The 24422-nt window shown below is 37.9% G+C and overlaps 1 long non-coding RNA gene across 1 annotated transcript; it reads left to right on the forward strand.

The window, feature by feature from the left end:
• The first annotated feature begins 2656 nt into the window (after positions 1-2656).
• Positions 2657-7796, forward strand: LOC128590206 (uncharacterized). The gene is made up of 3 exons (XR_008381241.1): positions 2657-2770; positions 4401-4623; positions 7633-7796. It is a non-coding gene; the product is annotated as an uncharacterized LOC128590206 (long non-coding RNA).
• The last annotated feature ends 16626 nt before the right edge of the window (positions 7797-24422 follow it).

A 24422-nucleotide genomic window follows, 5' to 3' on the forward strand; every position in this document is an offset into this window, starting at 1 on the left:
GCAAGAGAATAGCTTGAGCCCAAGAGTTTGAGGTTACTGTGACCTGTGATGCCACTGCACTCTACCGAGGGCAACATAGTGAGACTCTGTCTCAAAAAAAAAAAAAAAATTAAAGCCCATACTTTATTCCGATTCCCTTAGTTTTTCACCTAGTGTTCTTTTCTGTTTCAGGCTCCTACCCAGAATCCATCACATTTAGTCGTCATGGCTCCTCAAGCTGTGATAGCTTCTCAAACTATCTTTGCTTTTGATGACCTTAACAGTTTTGGGGTGCACTCATTGCGTATTTTGTCGAATGTCTTTCTATTGGATTTTGCCTGAAGCTTTTCTCATGCATTGACTAGTTTATGTTTTTATTTTCTTTTTTTCCTCCTGATGTAACGTACCCTCTTATCAGGTCATACCAAAAGCATGAACTTAGTCCAGGAGCAGTGACTCAAGCTTGTAATCCCAGCACTCTGGAAGGCCAAGGACAGAGGATGCTTAGCTCAGAGTTCCAGACCAACCTGAGCAAGAGTGAGACTCCGTCTCTATTAAAAGTAAAAAAAAATTAGCCAGGTGTAGTGGCAGGTGTCTGTAGTCCCAGCTACTTGGGAGGCTGAGGCAGGAGGATCTCTTGAGTTCAGGAGTCTGAGGTTGCTGTGAGCTAGGTTAATCCCAGGGCACCCTAGACTGGGCGACAGACTGAAATTCTGTCTTAAGAAAAAAAAAGTACATACTTAGAACATGATTTATCACTATTGATGCTAACCTTTATCACCTTGCAAAGGTAGTGTTTGTCAGGTTTCTCCACTGTGAAGTTACTTCTTTTCTTTCTCTTTCCATATTGTACTTTTCCCAAGGATATCATTATGTACATCCCAAACTGTAAGAATAGGAAGTTATGCTCCTCTGTGAAGGTAGACTATCTTCATACATTATTTGGAATTATTCTGCATGGGAGATTTTTCTGTTCTCCCCCATTTATTTATTCAATTGTTGATTTATACCAGTTTGGATTTATAGGTATTTGTTTTACATTTTGGATTGTAATCCAACACTATTTTATTTTATTGTTTAAGTTGTTCCAGGTTTAGCTATTAGGATTTCTTTTAGTTAGTGCCTGTGTCTTTTTTACACACTGTAGGATAATATTTAGAAATAAACATATTCTACATCAAGCACACAAAGTAAATTCAGTGTGAGTTTAAAATGACTTGCTCTTCTTCCAGAGGCTTAAGAGATCTGGACCCCCCTGGGTTACTTGCAGGGTTAGGCTTTTTTGGAGTTGTAAATTCCTTAGGCCTTTTCTCTGAAGCTATACACCCTTTGAAGCCTGAGATCCAAGGGCATGCCGCCCTTCCTCAGAGATACGGGCCAGAGGGTTGACATATGTTAACAACATATTGTCCGAGGTCTATAGGTACTCTGCCCTGAAGGAAGGACACAGTCATTACTTCATACTGAGTAAACTGAGTGAATGCTTGAAGATACTCAATTCCCCTGTGGCTACTTTCGTCTTTGTGACCTGCTCAGAAATTAGTCACTGTTTAGAAGAAGAGATTGACTACACAGGTGATTGCATTGATATGATAAATATTTCCTTTCAAGTTAAATTTCAGATATGTAAAAAAGATAAGATGATGATGAAACTAATAGATAATAGATTAAGTGTGTACGTGACTGGAAGAGTATAAAACCAAAATTTGGAATAAGGATTTTCGCTGCATGCCATTTCATCTCATCTAACTGTGTGTAGTCTGTTTCTTGACTTAATAATTACAGCAGCGAGTTTACACCCACAGCAAAGCTGCTGTTCATTCGCGTCTCCAGTCACGCAACAACACCCTCATTTTTTCCCCTTGAGTATATTCTTAGTTTCAGGCATTACAAGGTGCTCCAAACTCATCTGGTATATTCCCTTCTCCAGCACAATGATGAGCCACTTCTCCAAGGAGCCATGGGTCCTTATTTTAATGGAAAATAATGTTAGAAATGAAGATTTGGACGTATATGTTTAGAAATAAGTATACTTACTTGTGTTAGTATACACACATATATTTCCTTGCTCTGTCAGCCGAGGGCCTAGAAGCAATCATGCCACAAATGTCCAAATTTCTCTCTCTCTATATATATATACATATATATACACACACTATATATATATATATGTGTGTGTGTGTGTAGTGGCTAAACAGGACTGGAATCTTCACTACATATATATATGTGTGTGTGTGTGTGTGTGTGTGTGTGTGTGTATGTGTATATATATATATATATATATATATATATGTAGTGGCTAAACAGGACTGGAATCTCCAGCTCTAATTCAGCACCACATACATACATACATAATTCTAGCATTTTCCTTACTTGTTTCTAACCTTCCAGTCCAGTGTGAGACACCTGGCTCTCACCATCTGCACCCATTTACTTATCTGTTCAATTCTAGTATATATGTGTAGTGCATTCAGAACTGTTAACTCATATTCAGTGTACATGTATTTTGGTTTCAGAATTGTTACCAGGGCTACCCATGGGAAACAGATTTACCAACTAAATTGCAATGCTTATGTATAGTTCTTATACTTTTCGTCTTATATGTGTACATTCCACTCATTTTCAAAGTTACTCTGGCTCTGGTGAATTAATTGCAGGAGTTTGGGACTGCAGTTGGATCAGCCAGGTAGATTGTATCCACAAGGAAGAATACAAGAACCTGAACTAAGAGCAGGGGAGAGTTGAGGAATCAACATGACATGGCCTCCATTTTGCAGATGAGGAAAAGGGGGTAAGTTGAGAATGATTCCTAAATTTTTGACTCAGGATACTTTGTGAATGGAGTTGCTTTTACCAAGATTGTGAATCTAGTAACATTAATATTGTGAAATATATGCTATGTGGCAGGCACTTGACAGACATTTTTCCATTACCCATTTCAGTCCTCATAGTAATGCAGGAAATGTAGGTATTATTATCTTTATGTTATGAATGAAGAAATGAAAGCACAAAGATATTAAATATATTACTGAAACTTCAGGTTTGGATTTAAATCTAGGTTTTTTTGGTCCAAAAATAGTACTCTTTTTTTTTTTTTTTTTTGAGATAGAGGCTCACTATGTTGCCCCAGGCTAGAGTACCAGGGGGTCATAGCTCACAGCAACCTCAAACTCCTAGATTCAGGAGATTCTCCTGCCTCAGCCTCCCAAGTAGCTGGGACTACAGGCACCTGCCATGACACCTGCCATGCTGATTTTTCTATTTTTAGTAGAAATAGGGGACTCACTCTTGCACAGGCTGGTCTCAAACTCCTGATCTCAAGGGATCAATCTGCCTTGGTCTCCCAGAGTGCTAGGATTACAGCCGTGAGCCCCTGAACCAGCCAAGTGTTCTCTTTCCCAAAAGGAAAACAGGTTTGAGGAGAAACATAGTAAGTTTGCTTTGGGATATTTTGAATTTAAGATGCCTGAGAGAGTGCATTTGGAATAGCGCAATAAGTCATTTAAAAGCAGGCCTGTGGTTCAGGAAAGTGGTTTATGTGGGAAATACAGACTTGAGAATCATTAACATATGGGTAATAATTGAAGACACAGGAACCCCTTAGACTGGAGTACTGTGATAGGCTTTGCAGGGAGAGAAGATGATTCACGAAACTCCTAAAAATGAAGATAAGTTTTTGTGTATTTACAAGTAGGTCTATTTTCTTTTTCTCCCAGAGAGAGAGTACAGAGATTCTTCAAGACTTTAAAGGATTCTATCCTCTGAAAAGATCAAGGACCACTGGTACAGAGTCTAAAAGAAAAAGTTTGAACTCTAGGAAATACTTATTAAAGGGCTAACAGAACAAGAAAAAAATAGCAAGAGGCTGAAGAGTTTCAGTCAGAGAGTACCCTGTTTCCTCGAAAATAAGACAGTGTCTTATTTTAAGGTATGCTCCCAAAGATGCACTAGGTCTTATTTGCAGGGGACGTCTTATCTTTCCTGTAAGTAGGTCTTATTTTCGGAGGATGTCTTATTTTCAGGGAAACAGGGTAGTAGGAAATTGGGAGAGAGAGAGAGAAAGAGGAATATTCTAAATACGAAGAAGATAATTGCTCAACATTATTAGATGCTACACAAAGGTCTTTTTGAAGGCCAAAAAGAGTCCTTCATATTTGATACATAGGGCAACGGATTGTGCCTTTGCTGGAGGCGTTTTAGTGCAGTAGTGGGGGATGGGGGGTGGAATTCTGATTACTGTAGGATTCAATGGATGAAGCACAAACCCGTTGAGGACAGAGATTTTGTCTGTTCAGTGTTTCTAAGACTTCTATATTCTTGCCATGGAGAGGTCATCAATAAATACTGTTGAAAGTTGAATAGAGGGAGAAGTGGTGACAGCTGCCATTAATAATAGCTGTTCTTTGTTGTTCTATTTCCAGGCTCAATACCTACCTAACATCTATCTTCCCAACAACTCTGCCAGGGAAGGAATAGTTTCCACATTTCATAAATGAAGAGACTGTGTGAGACTCAGAGAGGCTAAGCAAACTGCCTGATGCTGTGGAGTGACACACAGCGATGGAGATGAGTTTCAGATCTGCATCTGTCTGGCTTCAAAATCCCTTTTCTTTCCATGACAACAAAACTAAGGAGAAGAGAAAGGTAAGTAGCTGTCTCTCAATGGTTTTTCCACTTTCCCTCATCTCCATGCTTTCCCCTTTCGCTCTCCCCGGCTTGTTCTTATCCTTCAGAGGTAAAGCAGAGCCTTCATAGAGCTTCAAAAGCTGATCAGAGTACCAGATTATGAGATTATTCGGAGGCTATAATGTATAATCCTTGGGATTTCCTTTCTCATCTCATTCTCACTGCTGTCTGCATTAATGCTTTCTGATAAACATATGTTTTTTATTCTAGAAAACACTTGTTCTCAATAACAAAGGAAGCACACTTAAGCAAATGTAGGCATATACAGTCATCACTAGATGCTCAACATGAAAAGACTATTGTATTTCAACCTATTCTCTCTATAAAGAAAATCACATTATAAAATCAAGAGATAAAAGGGAATATTTTCTGGTCAGAAACCATATCTAAGGCACATTAAAAGTTGGGAGACATTATTTAGTGTTATTTTAAGAAAAGGTTGTATAGAACTACTACCTAGTTGCAAAATAATAAGTAGCATGTATTAAAAATGTAGTTAATAAAAAGAATAAAAAGGGATATGAGTAAAAGAAAAGCATGTGAACAATTTTGTTCTTAGACTTAGTCACAGAACTCAACTGTTGAGAATATATCTTTTAAAGTTACCTGCCTGGGTGGTGTGATAGCTCTTTAGTATTTGATACATAAAGATAGGCATCTGCTCTGGTCATTTGTAGAAAAGCCAAGACTGTCCTGGAAACCCATTGTCTGTTCTAGCCATCTAATGCAAGGTGGCAATATATAGATGATATAGAGAAATGTTTCAGAGAATTAATGTTCTGTGACTCTGAGACACAATGGAAAAAGAGCCTTTGATTTAATATTTTTGCATTTTGTTTTGTTTTTTTTTTTTGAGACAGAGTCTCACTTTGTCACCCTGGTTAGAGTGCCGTGGCATCGTAGCTCACAGCAACCTCAAGCTATTGGGCTCAACCGATTCTCTTGCCTCAGCCTTCCAAGTAGCTGGGGTACAAGCACCCACCACAATGCCCGGCTATTTTTAAAGATGGGGTTTCTCTGTAAGCTCAGGCTGGTCTTGAACTCATGAGCTCAGGCAATCCACCTGCCTCAGTCTCCCAGAGTGCTAGGATTACAGATGTGAGCCACCACACCTGGTCCATAATATTTTTGTTTTTAGGTGAAAGGTAACTCATATGATCTATCACTGGGCCTTTACTGTGATATTAGATATTATTTATTACCTGTCTGCTCTTCTGTCTCTCTCTCCTCATCTCTAAATAATGTTGAGAGATTTTTTTTGATGGGGACACTAGTATTATCTACTTCATGGATACTTAGAGGATTATATTAGATACTCCATGTAAAGAATTGAGCACCCTGCATAGAACTTAGCAAGTGTACAGTAAATGTGAGCTGATACTTTGCCAACATTGTCAACATTATCATTATCATCATCATTAAACTTCTATGATGTACATTCTTATAGAGAAGTGGTAATGCGGTGAGAAGCTTTGGTTCCTAGATACGTGCACAGGACTCATAGGGAATGAGATACATACTTCCATTGGCTTTTCTATGTCTTTGGTATCAGGATGTGATTTGGTTTAGAGAAGAGCAGGCAGAGTTTTGGGGAGCCTCCCATCAGGATGTTGGCTCACCTAGTGTTTAGCTACCTCTTTAGGTGACTGTGGCTCTCCTTTAGGACTTCAAGCTGTGGACAGAGAGTCAAGAATAGGGGTAAGGAGAAAATTTAAGCAAAATACCTACACCAATGAGACACCAAAAGTGTCTATGTTACATTTTGTAAACTCAGAAGATTTAGTGTGTGGTTATCTAGCTATATAAGAAAATAAAAATGCTGGCCAGCCTCCATTGCTCACACCTGTAATCCTAGCATTCTTGGAGGCCAAGGCAGATGGATGGCTTGAGCTCAGGAGTTCAAGACCAGTCTGAGCAAGAGCGAGACCCTGACGTTATGAAAATTAGAACAAACTAGCCGGCGTTGTGCAGGTGCCTATAGTCCCAGCTACTTGGGAGACTGAGGCAGGAGGATCTTTCAAGCCCAAGAGTTTGAGGTTGCTGTGAGCTGTGACACCATGGCAGTCTACCCAGGGTGACAGAGAGAGACTCTGTCTGAAAAAAAAAAAAAAAGAAAGGAATGCTTTGGTTTAAAATGAAGGTATAAAGCTCTCCAGGAGTTTAATAGAAATGCAGGATCTCTGGCCCCCTCCCTAAACTACTGTCCCAGAATCTGTATTTTAACAAGATCCCTAGTGACTCACATGCTCAATAAAGTTTGAGAAACCCTGGTGCAGATTCTTGAATGAAAATAACCAGGAGATAGAAAAATGGATGATAGCAAAATGTACATCTCCTCAAATGTATAGATTCAGAATCTATGACAGCAGGAAGTTAGAAATCAGCATTTTAACAAGCTCCTTGGGGAATTTTTATGAACACAAGCTTTTGAGGACCACAGGTAAAGAATGAAAACTGAGAAGTGCAATCTACACTCTGAACACCAGCTGTCACTACTCTACAGTTTAAAAACACCCCTCATAGTTAATAACGAAAAAAATGAACCCAAGAACATTTTCTACATTTTCTTACCCAAGATCTGGGGAAAATGAGCTCTAAGTTAAACAGATTTGGATTATCCTGTGATTTGATTAAAGATCTCTAGAGCACATAAATGGTTTACAGAGAGTAGTGGCTGGAGATTTAGAGATTTTGTATATGTGCGAATAAGCTTAGGTTGGAATAATAATATCTCGCTGTATTGGGGAGATAAAGTGAATAGCTTTGTGGTTTAAAAACCAAACTGGACCCTACAGTCAGAAAGTCTGTAAGGCAGGTCAGTGACTCTGTGAATATCTTTTTCATTTTCTTGGCCTGGTGTCGCAACACTAGCTTTATATTAGGCTTGCCAGATGTTTAATTTTCATTAGAAGCCCAGGGATTAAAAGTCTGGTGTAGTGTTCATGTGAACTTTTTATTTATTTGTAGATACTGGGACACACTGGGAAACTTGGATTCAAGTTCTGGTTTTTCCAGAGAGCTCCATGTGGATCATGATGATAATTTCTTCACACCCTAAAGCCTTGAAATGGGCTAAAAATGCCCACATGGGGGTTGTCATGAGGAGAATCTGGATAATAGAATAAATATGAAATGCTTTCTTAATTATAAGGGATTAAACAAATACAAAGTATTATCTGAATGCTTACACTGTTGGGCCTTTGCTTTGATATTTGATCTTTAGAATCCCACCCCATGCACCATTTACATAAATATGACTCAGGTTCTGCTAGAAACCGCGTAGTTTTTTCCTAGTTAGATCTTTTGTTTCATCCTATGTAACTTATAGGACATCCAGTTAAATTTGAGTTTCATGTAAACAATGAATAACTTTTAGTATGAAATACTAAATACCCAAATAATGCCTGGCAAACTTGCAAATAGGACTGTAGCACCAACTAGGAATGCTGTCCATGTTCATGATTCTTCTACACACCAATATCACCTAACTGCTCAAATCTTCTGTTTTGCCTGGTATGGGAAAAGTCTGACTCCAAAATAATAATATAAATCTACAAATGCTTTGAGAGAACTTAATGCTATCTGAAAGTTCACATCTTCAGAAATGTTCACACTTCCTGTCTAGATATGTCTCGGGCTTATCTTTATAAAGATTTCTTGGAAGAAAATAGGGTTTCTTAAGTACTTCCTCTTTGGGCTTATTTTTGATTTTTGTTATATTCTGTTGGTTTTTGATTACTCATTAGCATCTCTTTCTCTGTCCTTCCATGGTGATTATGGGATTAGAAGGAGGAAAATGTGAATCTCTAAAATGAATCCTAAGGTGGTGCCTGTGGCTCAAAGGAGTAGGGTGCTGGCCCCATATACCAGAGGTGGCGGGTTCAAAACCCATCCCCGGCCGGGGGAAAACAAACAAACAAAGTAAAGAAACAATTATAAAACCCTTAAATGTTGCCATTGTGATCAATTCTGATGCATTTCTGGTGCAGCCTTCTCTTTTCGGTTATATTTTGTGCAGCAAATGATGGTGTTAAAATATATAGATAGCAGAGAAGAGTGGGGAGAAGAAAGGGTTGGAAAGAGTCACCCTGGGGAAATTCCAAAGTCCATTACACTGGGAGTTCAAATACAATGCAACAAATCCCTAATTGCACGTTCATAGGGATATCCAGAAGCATAGCGAGGAGTCCCACCAGGAAGCCTGGTGTAGAGAGCCAGGTCTAATGGTAAGCCCTTGGTAGATAACAAAAGGAAAATGTGGCCTCTGGGCTCACTTGACTCTGGACACTAGGTGTCGATATATGGCTGGGGAATGATTTTAGGACTTGAGGTGGGTGTGTTGAATTAGTGAGGGAAGAGTGGAGATGAGGTTTTGTTTCCTGCTGTTAACACAGAATCTCTCAATTTATGGTAGAATGTTCTTTCAGCTGTGATTTTATGAATCTTCAATAGAAACAGGAACAATATCAGGTTCACCTCTGGGGGTTTCTTTCTTGTTTTCTTTTTCTTTCATTCTGGGAGTGATTACTTCACACTTCAGGGAAGTACTTAATTAGTCTCATCAGGCATCTGAACTTGATACCTGTGTCCAAATTTAGACACAGAGATGATGCAGGTGTTTACCTGACAGCTGGGGCCATTAGAGGGAGCCAGGAGAGCAGAGGGATGTTGCAATGAGCTGATCTGAGTTGAGTGCGAGGGTTAGAAGGTGTACCTGGGCTATGAGCTCCTATCACCAAGAACATTTGCTAATATGCTGACAAACTGCAGTGGGAATATCTCCTGGATGCATGGAAGGCCCAGTGTCCTGCCATTTGAGAAAAGCAGGCAATTCATCAGTCCATGAAGTAGCAATGCTTATGCTGCTCTTTGGTATAATCTTCTTATTTTCTATGCAGTTTGAGGATGTTTAGTGGAATCAGTGATGCACATCTATGAATTGCTTAGAGAAGCTTTTGGCTTTAAAAAATAAGATCTTAGATCAGGTAAAGTTCTTTGTTTTAATTTTTATTGATACCAGCTCCCAGGAAATTACATGCATTTCAAATGATCTTTTACAGCATTTTCCTATTGTTTTGGATATTCTCTGCACTCCCTGTCATATTCGTGTGCTTTCTCCTGCATAAGTAAAGCAGAATGACTTAGAATTTGAGAATGAAAGTTATCGGGCCTATATATTAATGGTAGTTTGGGATTTAAGTTAATTCTCATGCCCAATTTGTATCCTTCTTGCCCTCTTTATGTGTTTTACTTTATTTTCCCACTTGAGTCTTTCTCATCTTATCTCATCTTATCACCAGCTGGTATATATTTCCTCTCTCTTGTACTTACGTGAATGTGGCTGCTTTTTCAGTATTTGGCTCCAAAGCTATCTCCTCCATGAAGCTATCTCTGGATAATTCACACTGCTCTGCTTTTCTGAACTCATATAATATTATTCCATGTAGTACATTATTATAACTTAATCTCAGCTGCTTTTTCATTTGTTTGTATAAGTGCACATATGCACACAGGTGCATACCCATGATCAAATAGATTATGAGCTTTTTAAGAGAAGGTGCACCTCAATGATGTACAGCAAGCTGGTAAGTATTTTACATATACAATGTATTCAATGGCTAGCCATATTTTGTCCATCTCTGTGATCTCAGAACCTAGAACATAGTAGATGTTCGATGAATGTTGAGACAGTGGAGGAATTGCTTTAAACTACTCTGCTGATGTACAAGATCTTTGATAACAATTTTTATTTTATTACAATTTTTTTGGAGATGGATGGAATCTTGCTATTTTTCCCAGGCTGGGCATAAACATGAATCCTCCTGCCTCAGCCTCCCAAGTAGCTGGTACTGTAGTACCTGGCTGATCTTTGATAATATTAGATTGTGACATCTAGTGTGAAAAACTTGGTAGTTATCAGAATAGACCTTGCAAGAGCTAGCTCAAGCCTTACCTTTTCTTTTCTTTTCTATTTATTTATTTATTTATTTTTTGAGACAGAGTCTTGCTTTGTCACCCTCGGTAGAGTGCCGTGCAACATAGTTCACAGCAACCTCAAACTCTTGGACTCAAGTGATTCTCTTGCCTCAGCCTCGTGGGAAGCTGGGACAACAGGCGCCTGCCACAGGCTGGTCTGGCTCAGGCTGGTCTCGAACTTGTGAGCTTAGACAATCCACCCACCTCGGCCTCCCAGAGTGCTAGGATTACAGGTGTGAGCCACTGCACACGGCCTTCAACCCTTATCTTTTCCATGACAACCTCCCCAGGCTTATACAATCCTCATTTCTCCTCCTGATTCTGAATTACTAAAGCATCTTATCATATCTACATTGGACAATTGCCTTAGGATTACATCTGTAGAATGGGAATAATAATTGTGCCTACCTAAATGGAGTTATGCTGATTAAATAACTTCTTACATATAAATCACTTAGAAATTTTCCTGGCACACAATTAAGTGATCAATAGTGTTTTAGTCATGGTTCTCCAGAGAGACAGACTGATAGGATATAGGAGGCTGTCTGGAAAGTATCCAGCCTTGTATATCTCCATTTTTCATATTACTTGGCTGGATACTTTCCTGACAGACAGCTCTTATTATCCATAGAGATATATAACAAGGATGTATTAGGGGAATTAACTCACTCCCTTATGGAAGCCCATCTCCAAGCTGGAGAACTAGGGAAGCTGGTAGCATGGCTCAGGCCAAGTCGGAAGGCCTTAGAACTTAGAAAGCCCATGGCCTAACTCTCAGGGTACGGCCAAAGACCCAAAAGCCTGGGTTGCACTGGCAGGTGTCCTAGAGTTCAATAGCTCAGAATAAGGCATTCTGACATCCAAGGACAGGAGTAGAAGGGCATTCTAGGAAGACAGAGCAAGAATTTGCCCTTCTGTGCCTTTTTTGTTCCATATGGACCCCCAGCTGATTGGATGGTGCTGTTCACATTGTGGGTGGATGTTCTCTATGCAGTCCACTGACTCAAATGTCAATCTCCTCCATAAACACCTTCATAGAAACACCTTCAGTGGCTCAATCATATTGATCAAATGACAAACCACCTGGGTTTCCCTTTCAGTAGAAAAGGGATTGATTTAGTGCCTACTGAAGCAATGAGAACAATTAATACAGAGATTGAGAATAAATAATGCCTTACCAGTTATCTGTGTATCCCTTAAATCAGTCATCATCATAACTGGGATTATTTATTATTATTATTGGTATGATTATAACATTGTTCATTGTTCCTTTTGAGTAGAGCCTATCCTACCAACTAGATTCTAAACTCCGCAGGGGCAGGGTGCATTCCTCCCAATGATGTTCCCTTTTCATTCCCAGTATTGGTAACTTGTGCCTTCTCTTTTTTCTCTGATCAGTCTGACCACAGATTTAGCAAGTTCATTGATTTTTCTCTTAGTACTAGTTTTGTTTCCTTGTTTTTCTGGTGTATTTCTGTTTTAATCACCATTGATTTCTGCTCTTTTTTCTTTTCTTCTCCCTCCTTGCTGTGGTTTTAATTTTCTAAACGTTTTGTAGCTTTTTAAGGAATAAACTTAGCTAATCGATTTGAAACATTTCTTCTTTTCTAATAGAAGCATTTTTACTTCTGCGCTTTGCTTTACTTGTGTCCCATACATTTTGGCATGTTGTTTTTCATTTTCATTTAGTTCAAATATTCTCTGTTTTTCCTTGTCATTTCTCCTTTATTCATGAGTTATTTAGAAGTATGTTGCTTAATTTTCAAATATTTGAGCATTTTCTAGCTATTTTGCTGTTGACTTTAAGAACATACTGTATGTGATTTTCAATTTTTATGAATTGATATTTATTTTATGGTACTGAATGTGCTGAATGTTTAATGTGTTTTTGAGAAGTTTGTGTATTCTGCTGTTGTTGGGCATTGTGTTTTATAAATGTATGAAGGCTAAGTTAGTCGATGGAATAGTCCAAGTCTTCTGTATCCTTCCGAACTTTTGATTCTGTTTTGTTAATTACTGAGAGAGAGGTGTCAGTCTCCATGTGTAACTGAAGATTTGTCTATGTCTCCTTTCAGTTCTGTCAGTTCCGTATTTTGAAGTTCTTTTAGCAGGTATTTTGTTAGTGTGCTTGGGCCACCATAAAAAAATACCAAAGACAGAGTAGCTTAAATGACACAAAAGGTCTGGAGGTTGGGAATTCCCAGATCTTGATGCCAGTATGGTCAGTTTCAGGTGAGAGCTCTCTTCCTACCTTGCGGGTGGCTGCCTTCTCCTTGTTTTCACATGGCAGAGAGAGAAAGCTCCATGGTACCTCCCTTTTTTAAAAATAAAGACCAATTCTAACAATCAGTACTCAAACTCTGGTGACCTCATGTAATCTTAATCACCTCTTTAATGGCCCTATCTCCAGTATAGTAACATGGAGGTTAGGATTTCAACATAGGAATTTTGGTGAGTAGCCAAAATTCAGTTTATAATGGGTCCATATGCACTGAGGATAATTATGTCTTCTAGATGAATTAACCTCTTTATCACTGTGAATTGTCACTCTTCATTCATGATAATATTCCTTGTTCTGAAGTATGCTTCATCTGATACTAAAATACCACTCAAATTGTTTTTTGATAAGTGTTAGCATGATATGTGTTTTCCCATTCTTTTAATTTTATTTCTTGTAGTCAATTGTTTGGGATGGGGAGCCTCGAGACCACATGTGGCCCAAATTCAAACATCACAGAACAAGTCTCTTTATTAATTATTATTTTTTTATTAGTATTAGATCATAGCTGTGTACATTAATGCAATCATGGGGCACCATGCACTGGTTTTATAAATGGTTTGACACATTTTCATCACACTGGTTAACATAGCATTCCTGGCATTTTCTTAGTTATTGTGTTAAGATAATCATATTCTGCATTCACTAAGTTTCACATGTACCCTTGTAAGATTTTTTTTTAATTTTTTTAATTTAATTATATGTTAAAAGAATTGATTTTGTAAAATTTGGATTTGGTCAGTAGGATTGACCAATTTAGTCAATCCAGAAAGCCACATGTGACCCCAGGGCAGCAAGTTCCCTACCCACCCTGGGATCTCTACCTTTTAATTGATATCTTTATTTTTTTATTTTTTAGGGACAGAGTCTCACTTTGTTACCCTTGGTAGAGTGCCATGGCATCATAGCTCACAGCAACCTCAAACTCTTGTGCTTAAGTGATTCTCTTGCTGCAGCCTCACAAGTAGCGGGGACTACAGGCACCCATCCTGGCTGTTTTTAGAGACAAGGTCTCCCTCTGGCTCAGGCTGGTCTTGAACCTGTGAGCTCAGGCAATCCACCTGCCTCTGCCTCTTACAGTGCTAGGATTACAGGTATGACCCACCATGCCTGACCTTTAATTGTATCTTTAAACCATAGTTTAAGTATGTCATTATTCATATGGTTGGATTAATTAATTAATTAACTTATTTATTTATATATTTTTGAGCAGATTCTCACTCTATTGCCCGGGCTAGAGTGCCACAGCATCAGCCCAGCTGACAGCAACCTCAAATTCCTGTGCTCAAGCCATCCTCCTGCCTCAGCCTCCAAGTAGCTCAGATTACAGGTGTTCACCACAGTGCCCCACTAATTTTTTTTTTTCTAGAGATGGGGTCTTGCTTTTGCTCAGGCTGATCTTGAACTCCTGAGCTCAAGGGATCTCAGGCCTCCCAGAGTGCTAGGATTACAGGTATGAGCTGAGCTAACATGCCCAGCCCACATGGTTCGATTGACATTGATCAACTTGCTGTTTATTTTCTGCTTCTCTCACCTGTTCTTTTTTCCTTTCCCTTCTTTTTCTTGGAATTGACTATTTTTCATAATTGCATTATATTTACATTGTTGGATTGTACCTCCTTGTTTTGTTTTTTTCATTAGCTTCTCTTGTGTTATTAATAGTCACATTTAACTTACCACAGTGTACCTTAAAATAGTATTTCACCTCTTCCTAGGAAGTATGAGAACCTTGCAATAGTATACATCTATTTCTTTGTCCTTTGTGGTACCATTGTCATATATTTTACTTCAAGATTTGTTGTAAATCCCACACTACATTGTTCTCAGTTTTGCTTTAAGCACTCAATTATATTTTGATGATATTTTTGAAATGATATTTTTAAAATAATTTTTACATTTCCTTACATAGTCACCATTTCTGGATTCTTTCAATCCTTTGTGAAGGTTTAACTTCCATCTGATGTTATTTTAGGTCTGCCTAAGAAACTTCCTTTAACAATGAAGTGCAATTTCATTGGCAATGGATTCTTTTCATTTGGTTTTTCTTCACATTGAAAGATATTCTCTCTTATAGGAAATTGTAGGTACGTAGTTTTTCCCCCTGCAATATATATGCATTTGCTCGCATAGTTTATGACAAGGAGTCTGCTGTTATTCTTCTCTTCATTGCTTTAAATGTAATGCATCACAATGTAATTTATTTTCATGGCCCATTTTGTTTCACTTTCCCAAAATATGAAACTTTCATGGTTTATTTTAAGATTTTCTTTTTATTATGTTTTCAGCAAATTGATTATGTGGTACCTTGGCGTGTAATACCCTTCTCAGGTTTCTCCTTGATATGCTATATATTTTTGTTTGTTTGGTTGGTTTGTTTCCGTTTTATTCTTGCTGGTAGGAACATGAATAATTTCTAGCCCTCTATAAGCTGCAGGTATTTTTCTGACTGCTCCTTTCTTGTGGTTCTATCCTCAACTTGGGTTGTTTCCGCTCATGCACACACAGATCAGTACTTAGGCAGTCTCATGAGTGAGTACCCCAGTGAAGAATCTCCAAAATTCATACTTTCTGCAGCTCCTTCCCCTGTGATACTAGGCCCCACAAATTTTAACTTTCTTGGTTTCCCTGAATTTTGATCTGTGCTTCTTCAACTCAAACAGACTCTGTGTTGTTGATTGGAAACTGCCTCCAGGAAGTAAGCTGTGCATGTTAAACTTTTATTTTCTCTTTTCTTTCTCTTAGGAATCATAGTCTTATTATATCTCTTCTCTAATATCTGTAAACCCTTATTTCCTATATTTATCTGATTTTATCTAGTTGTTTATAACATGAAGTGAGATAACAGTGGCCCTCCATTTTGGCTTGAAGCAAAAGGGGTCCATGGAGATAAGAGAAAATAACCATTAAGTTAATGATAAGATCAGTGCATATATGTATATTCCATCGATTCCTCAGTAATGATAAAAAGTTCACAAATGTCTGCTGAATTAGAAAGCTATTTGAATTATACATCAACTGTGTTGAAACAGTTTCATAAAATGCATAATCTTTTTCTTAAGTCTCTGCAAAGTCTTAGAATTTTAGAAAGCATTGATCTCATTATTTCAGATGCAGTAATTGAAATTCAAAGAGGTCATTATATTTCTCTCTGGCAGGCAATTGGCAGGAAGGGCCAAATAGAACTTAGAAGCCAATTGCCTTAATGGGTTGTATAGTGGTATAGATAAATGAAAGACAACATAAATGTTCTGACTTCAACATAAACGATTGTATGTTTGAGTCATTAATAGATAAATACATTAATTAAACAAATTTACTTTTGTTTAAAACAAGAATCTTCTAGAATTTTGCTTTGGTGTATTGCTTTAGCTTTGGCCTAAATCCCAAGGATTCATTGCAGAACTCAGTGTCTGTTTCTCCTTAAAAAGAGTACAGCATTTTTATGAGCATAGTAATGCAATTCAGAGATGATGTAAAGGTATATGTATGAATATATATATATATATATATATAGCTTCAAACTCTATAAAGCATAATGATTTTAACATTTTCTTTTTATTGGTCTTTTAGGGTATCTTGAGTTTTCAAATAAAATTATACTCTATTATTGTGCACTTAGAGTTTTTTTCTAGGCAGTAATATGTAAATTCATGGCTCTTTCAGAGTTTGCTACGATTTTCTATTGTTGTATGAAATAATATATTGGGAAGATTTTTCTGTTTTGTGGCAATTTTGACTATCTTTAAAAAATGGTTCATATCTTCAGTTACAATATCTTAGTGCTAAATAATTTAAACACTGTTCTTTAGAAAAATATCTCAGAATTAATAGAAACATTTTCTTATATTGGCCAATTGCAAATTTAACCACAATTCTTAATAAATTTCTCTTTGACATGAATTTATAAATACCAATTATAATGAATCTGCTTCTCTAAATCAAAGGAGCTGTTAAAACCGAATGATCCAATTACAGGTTTATGTTAAAAATGAATGAATAAGGAAATTCATTTAGCTGCTTTATATGCTATCCTTACTTTTATAGAATGTCAGGATTTACAGAATGTCACAAAAGTAATCAATCTTCCTTTGATTAGACTCATAGCTTCTCTTTCACTCAAATTTCTGGAGGCTTTTCATTTGGTAGGGAAAAAATTAGAAAGCTATGGGGCAGTGAAAGATAATAGATAAGGATTTCCAAAGGATTTGAAGATGTAGAGGCAGAAATGATTAGAGATGGCCATTGCACTTCTAATTCCATTGTGTAGGCTAAGCTTCTACAATCTTATCATGAAATGGCCCTGATAATTTAGTGTCGGATTCTAGGCTTGCACATAGGTAAAAGGGAGGACATTTTAGTATGTCTAATAAAAACCAAATGCATATAAATGTAAAAAACAGTGAGATTTTCAGTGGCTTTAATACTTTAACCCTCTATTGACTGCCCTACTAGAATACATAGTCAGATGTTGTGATTGAAACAATGGATATGGAATAGAGACCAACAAGATGGCCACTACTTGTGGATTTATGGGACAACTCTACATAACCTTACATAAATTATTTGTTCTTTTTAATTACATTTAAAGTGTATGTTTTCTTATCTTACATATTTTATTAGAGAATAGTTCTGTGAAGAGAATGCAAAAGGTAATTCAAAAATTTAATATATACTTTCAATTTTTTTTCCATTCCACAACTACTTCTGAGGGAATTTTACATAAATTAAGGTCAAATATTTTGATATTTCCTTTATAATCCATCTTCAGATAAATAAATAATTGATTTCTACAAAATTTTATTTAGCACCTATTATATACTTCACATATAGAAATATGGAGAAAGTGTGAGCCTTTACAAAGTCAGTGAAGAGAGATGTTTAAGTGGCAACGATTTTTAGTATTGTGTTTTGATTTACCACCCTGGAGGATGAAGATCTTACCATTTTCAACTTCTTCCCTCTATTACACTTCATCCATTTCTGGTTCCACTCATCTCCTAAGGTAGCTAAATGATCATTTGATTAGCCCAATAATCAGGGTTTATATTTCTATGATTATGTAATTACTCATGGATGAGTTAGGTGGTATATCATGATGACTTTTTTCTTGAAAATGTTTTTATTTATTTATTTATTAAATCATAACTGTATACAATGATATGATTATGGGGCATCATACACTCGCTTCATAGACCATTTGACACATTTTTATCACAGTGGTTAACATAGCCTTTCCGGCATTATCTCAGTTACTGTGCCAAAACCTTTACATTCTACATCTACCAAGTTTTGCAAATACCCCTGTAAGATGCACCACAGGTGTGATCCCACCGATCCCCCTCCCTCTACCCACCCCCTCTTTCCCACTTCCCCCTATTGTTAAGTTGTAACTGGGTTATAGCTTTCATGTGAGAGTCCCAAATTAGTTTCATAGTAGGGCTGAGTATTGAAAATGTTTTATTCTCCTTGAAGTTATTAATAAATATCCATTATTATTCTTTTAGTTTTCTATAATCATATTCCTATTTTAGATCAAACTCTTCCTCAATTGTGGAAATATATTCTCAAAACTTTTGACACATTAGATATTTTATCAACTATATCTTCTTGAAGAAATATTCCCGACACCTTTGACCTACTCTAATCTTAGAGCACTCATTCTCTAGCCTTGGCATGCAATCCTGGGATCTTCCTTCAGGAGCTTCCTCTTCCCTATGCTATTTTTTTTTTTTTTCAAATTAATATGAGGGTACAATGTTTAGGTAACGTTGTTCTCGCTTCCACGGTAAAGTTCCATTTGTAGAAGAGCCCCTCACCCAGGGGGCATGTTATACACCCTCACAATGTGCACATTATGTGAGATCCCACCTCATACACTCCTTTCTTCTTCTCCCCCACTCCAACCCCACTTCTCTCTACCCCCAAACTGGACTATATTAGTGTTTTATTGTTCTTACGAGAATGTAATTGTTTATATATTGATTTTATATTGGTATTGAGTACATTGGATATTTATTTTTCCATTCTTGTGGTACTTTACTAAGAATAATGTATTTCAACTATATCTAGGTAAATATAAAAGATGTAAAGTCTCCATCTTTTTTAATGGCTGAATAATATTCCATGGTATACATATACCACAGTTTGTTGATCCATTCATGGGTTGATGGATACTTAGGTTGCTTCCATGATTTGGCAATTATGAATTGAGCCACAATAAACATTCTAGTGCAAATGTCTTTGTGGTAAAATGATTTTTGTTCTTCTGGGTAGATACCTAGTAATGGGATTGCAGGGTCAAATGGAAGGTGTACTTTTAGATCTTTGAGGATTCTCCATACTTCTTTCCCAAAAGGCTGTATTAGTTTGCAGTCCCACCAGCAGTGTAGGAGTGTTCCCTTTTCTCCACATCCACGCCAGCATCTGGTCTTTAGGGACTTTGTGATATGGGCTAATATCCTAGGTAATAACTTAGAGTGGTTTTGAGTTGCATTTCTCTGATGATTAAAGACAATGAGCATTTTTTCATGTGTTTCTTGGCCATTTGTCTGTCTTCCCTTGTTTCCTGAACTTCATTTCTTATCCCTTCTTACTTTCTTGTGTTGGAGAAGCACATTCTCCAGTAGCTTCTTGAGAAAGTTTGTATAGGAAGTAAAATTGTTGATATTTATGTACTTCTAGAAAATGCCCTTATTTTACCTTCACATATAATTGTAATTTTTACTGCATATGGAATTTTAGGTTAGAAATAATTTCGCCTAAAAATTTTGAAGGCAAACTTTCATTGTCTGATTTCAGATTGGAGTTACAGAGATTTTTGCCATTGTGATTCTTAAAACTTTGTTTGAAATCCCTCCCTACCTTTCTCTGGACTCTTATTGAATTTTCTGTCCCCCACCTCTACCCACGCAGTAAATATTTTAAAAGTTCATAGTGATAGCATTTGGTGTGAGCCTCATTTATGCTTAGTACCAACTGGACACTTTCAATGTGGAAACTTATGTCCTTCAACTTTAATTTTCTTGGATTCTTTTTTGATGAGTTTCTCCTCTCCATTTCTTTTTGTTCCTTTGAACTCCTATTATGCAAACATTTGATCCTTCTATTGTTCTTTTAATCTTAACGATTTTTCTTTCCTATTTTCCTTTTGTCTTGCTTTTAGAATATATACTCATTTTTTCCTTCTAATCCTTCTATTAAGATTTTGTTTTATTTAGGTCTGAAATCAATATTTATTTTGGCTAAGACATTCTCACAGATTACAAAGTTTAAAAAGGTGACACCATAAACACCATTGTTCTTTTGCCATGGTGTCCAATAGTATTTGTTAGTAGTTTTAAATAACAGAGTAGATCAATAATATCCTAAAGAGAAATCAAATATGTATATTACTCTGCTATTAGCATCACTTTTCAAATCAAGTGGTCACTTTATTATTTTCTTCTTACTCAGTTTCTCAGCAGCACACAACAGAGTTGACCACTTCACACCTCTTGACACAGACTTTCTTCTTCAGCTTCAAAGACATATAGCCTTCTGTCTTTTCCTTCTACTTCATTGGTTTATCACGTTCACTATCTTTTGCTGACTTTTCCTCCGAACTTTTAAAAATGGAGAATTTAATGATATCCTAAGAATTTAACCCTAGACCTTCTTTTCTTCTTAATAACTTTGTAGGCGATTTTATTTCTTTGATAGCAGCTTTATTGATCTGTAATTCATATGTCATGAATGTCACCCTTTGAAACTGTATAATTCAATGTTTATTGTGCAACCATCATCACTACCTAATTTTATTTATGCATCAAAATGTATATTTTAAATATTTTTACTTGAGAAATGACAATTGCATATATTTATGAGGTACAATATAATGTTTTGATACAATGTGGAATGACTAAATCAACTTAATTAACATATTTGTCACTTCATGTATTGCTTTTTATAGTGAGATATTTGAAATTTACTCTCTTAGTTATTTGGAAATACTATATGCAATACATGATTATCAACCATAGCTGGAGCTGTTGGTTGGCCAAGGTTCTCCCTTCACACTTGAAACCCACTGAGGCAGTCTCTCCAGGCTTCCCAAGTATTGCCTATGGTGTCTGGGTCTCCTGTTAAGTTCCCATTCTGTGAGGGAGGCATGCTTGGCCACCAGTCACAGGGCATGATGTGGAGGAGTATCTGTTCCCTCACTGGCTCAGCATGGGTGATACAAAGACTATTGCTGATCAGGATGGTGCTGGGTGCAGAAAGGTGGTACTGGTAGGCTGACCGGATCTCTGTGGCACCTGCTGGAACGTCTGTGCTCAGACTGGGAGCAGCTCCCAGTCAGCCCAGACGTCTGCAGTGGAAGAGGGAGACCCCTTACAGATTGCCTGCAACATTTATTTCTCTCCTTAAAAGTAGAGTCCCCTCAGGTTGCTTCTATCCTGCTGTCTTTACTCCTCCCAGCAAGGGGAAGTGCATTGGGATCCCCAGCTTAATCTCCAAGATGGCGGATGATGTTTGTGACTAGAATCAGCCACACCCTGCTAGTAGATCCTGTAAGGAGCTACAGAGTTTTTCTCCCTGTCAGTGGTTTGTATTTCCTGGAAAGAGTCAACTGCAGAGATGTGCTGTTGTGCCTGTGATAAACTCTAGTCCCTCTGGAGGAGCACCTGAATGCCCCGCTTTGTTCTACATCTGAGCAGAGATGGGTGGAAGAGAGAGGCTGGGGGTGGTTAGCTTGGGCGAGCCTGCTGGGGTTTGCAAAGCCTCAGCATGGCCCAAGATCATTTTCCAGGCCACTGGAGGAGCTGCTGGAAGAAGGGTGGAGGCCTACTCTCCAAACTCGGATGACTGCTCTTGGGGAAGAGGTCTCAAATCCCCCAGAGTGGCTATCAGGAGTGAGGTCTGTTTTTCTTGTGTTACTCTGCCTTCTGGTGTCTGATTGCAAGCAGGCGCCTGCACGTGGCACACTCAGTTGCTGTGGCACGGTGGGCTGGGATCTTCCCCACCAGGGGACCCTCCCTAGTCCCACAACATGGTTTTCAGCCTTGACAGGGCTCCAAGGTTGTTTTCCCAGCCGCCAGGGAAAGTTCTTGGGAGGAGGGTCAAGGAGGATCTCCAAACCGGGAGGGGCAGCTATTGCTCTGCTGCAGGTGCTGAATGTGCTGCATTCACTTTCTGCAGCACCGTGGGCTGGGATCTTCCCTGCCTGAGGACCCACCCTAGTCTGACAGCTTGGCTTTCCTGTGAAAGTGATAGGTCCTATCCCAGATGGCCATATCTTGGAGCCCCATACTATTCTCCAATTAGTTCCAACCACCCAGGCTCCCTTGCCTCCTAAATCCAGCTTCCAAATCTCCCCTTGTATCCATTAGCAACCTCCTAGAGTCTTGGGGACATGGATGTGGCAGCATGTCTGGACCTGCTGGCCTGACTCTCTGGGAAATACTTGTGGGCTCCCACGTGTTCCTGCACTCCCATGCTCTGCCATTTTCAGTGTGAGTATGTTAAACTGTATTTGTGTATGATTAGCTGAAATCTTGGTTGGACAAATGTCCTAGTCATGAGACAAGTTCAAGTGCTCATTTTAAGACTGCATTTAAAACGGCAGCTAACATTCCTGTTTTTAATGGGCACTTACCATTTGCATAATGCTAAAACATCTGGTCATTCCCATCAATCCAGGCATGAAGTTAGTCTGGTTGATTGCTTGGTGTTATGTACAGAAAACAGCTGGCTGGTTAGCTGGAGTTTAGATTATGGCTGAATTGACTGGCTGTTCGGTGTCATGTAGACTGATGTTATGACTGGCTAAAGATAGCATACAGTTACAAGGAATACCAATAACAAATTTGCAAAATAAAACTTTCATATGGAATTTCAGGGAAAAGATTTTTGTTTCCAAGACTGACTCCCAGAAGAACTGAGACTGGCTCATTTTATCTCTGGTGTCCCTTTATTCTCGTTTCAGCTTCTTACACCCAGGTGTCTCCTGCCCATGCACTTAATATCCTCAGGAACCTGTGGCTATTCACCCTTAATGTACCTAGTACCTGGTCCTTATCTTCCTGGGCAGGACCTCCAGCTTCTCAATTTTTACCCTTTAGATCTCTTTCTCATGTTTCCTACCTCATCAAATCACATTTGTCCTCTCATTCAGAGATCTGCTCCAGAGATCAGCAATGTCTCAGAATCGAATTCACATGAAGATGTTTATGGATGATACTGTGTTAATAATTGGCTCTTCATCTTTCTACATGTGGAAGTGGTCTCAAATGAGACTAAAATTTAGGCAGACTTGGTAAACTTTTATCTAGTGCTTTCCAGAAGCCCAGGAATGTCCTGGGAGAAGAAGGAGCATGGTTGGATGAACTCTCAGAAGAGAGTCTTAGCTCTCAAGGAGTGGGCTGGGCCAGCATGTGCCATGGTTTGGCCACCTAGAGCTGTCTTTCAGCCCTACTATCACACATTTAAGCTCTGTGGAGAGAGTTCTAGGACCTTAGCATAGTGCTTGAGAATCTCTTCAAAGCAAAACAGAAGTGGGATTTCTTTGCTGTGACATAGTCCTTGTATAGATTTGTTTTCAGAAAGCTCTATTAGGAACTGGAATACTTGCAGGAACAATGGCTGAGCCCAGCTAAGGTCATTGCAGGAATCATCAAGAATGGGATTATTTAAGAACAGATCAGAGATACCCTCTGAGGTCACAGAAATATTGGAAATGAGTTTATGGAGGAGTAAGTGGGAGTGCTGTGGGGAAAGCTGAAGGCCTGAGGGCCTGTCAACACAAATGATTGTACAAACTAGGAACATTTACATTATTTCTTTAAATGGAACTTCATTTTAACTCACATGTGTTAAGGCTTAAGAAAATTCAGATTATAGCTGTAACATATTTGCCTTTTACTAAAGTCTTTGAATGCTTTGAGTTCAATAAGTAGATTGATGATGGCAATTTCAGATCACTCCAATGGTAAATTGGTGAAGGAAAAATATTTTTAGGCAGTCTTCTAAGTATGCTTCAAATAATACTTCATAAATTTTCTTCTTACCTTCCTGGTTTTATTTGTTAGCTTAAGACATGAGCACTTGAAATGTATCACTATAAATTACTGACAGAGGCTCTGCTGCTGCTGCTGCTGAAGAGAATGTAAAATCTAAACATGCTTGTGAAATCTAAGTGAATCTTTATTAACTCATAACTAGCAGTATTATAATGGAAATTATTTTAGTTTGTACAAATAATTACAGTAAAACTGGTTAAAAGATGGGTTTGTTGATTAGTCTTATTATAATCATTAATTTAACAAAAATTTACTTAGTGCATATTACATATCATGCACTTGGCTGGGCTCAGAGTAAACTCTGGTGAATTCAGAAGATTTAAAATTTAGTATAGGTAAATCAGACTTACCTTCCTTAATTGTTTAGCCTAGATAGCAACTGAAAAATATAAGACAGCTGATAAAACTATGTGATATTTATGTACCAGAAAAGATAAATTCTCCCT

Source organism: Nycticebus coucang, chromosome 7 (genome assembly GCF_027406575.1).
Source record: "Nycticebus coucang isolate mNycCou1 chromosome 7, mNycCou1.pri, whole genome shotgun sequence".
Classification (NCBI taxonomy): domain Eukaryota; kingdom Metazoa; phylum Chordata; class Mammalia; order Primates; family Lorisidae; genus Nycticebus; species Nycticebus coucang.